Below are 650 nucleotides of genomic sequence, written 5' to 3'. Positions count from 1 at the left end.
CCCCCGGCCTGCCCGGGAAGAGGGCGCGGCAGGAACAGGAAGAGCCAGCCGGGCGCGAACCCCACATGCCGGCGCCGGTGCCTGAGGTGCGCTGGGACTTGCCAGGCACCTAGAGCCGAGCACCTCCGAGGCGAGACCGAGACCGGAAGCGGGTCTGGGGTCGGCCTCTGCCTCCAGACACGGTCACTCCTCCGTCTTAGCGTTTGTTTTGCTTTCTTCCGTGCAATACTTTTTTTTTCCTTAAAGGGCAATTTACAGTGCAGTGAGAAGCATGCAAGTTTGAGGTGAGTTTTGACAAATGCATGCGCCCGGTAACCGAGTCAAAACACCACTCCGGTCACTCAAAAGTCACTTTGGGCGGTCCTGCTGCCCCACTTCCCACTGGGAAAGCAGCGGGGTGACTCCTGCACCCACTTGGAACACTGGAGGAAACCTCCTAGCTTTGGCTTTGGACCGGCCCAGTCCGGACTGTTGCGATCCACTTGGGGATTGAACCAGCGTGTGGAAGAGCGCTTTCAAATGAATTTTCTTAAAAAGTTCCTTTTAGGTTAGATCTGCTTTTTCTGGAACATAATAGTCTGAAAGCTTTGTGCACTCCATTTTATTTTTGAGTCACATCCCTGTTGTTTCCTTCCCCATCTGGTAGGAAA

This window comes from Ochotona princeps, chromosome 31, assembly GCF_030435755.1.
Source record: "Ochotona princeps isolate mOchPri1 chromosome 31, mOchPri1.hap1, whole genome shotgun sequence".
NCBI classification, from domain to species: domain Eukaryota; kingdom Metazoa; phylum Chordata; class Mammalia; order Lagomorpha; family Ochotonidae; genus Ochotona; species Ochotona princeps.
The sequence above is the reverse complement of the archived record's forward strand: the minus strand, read 5'-3'. Positions refer to the sequence as shown.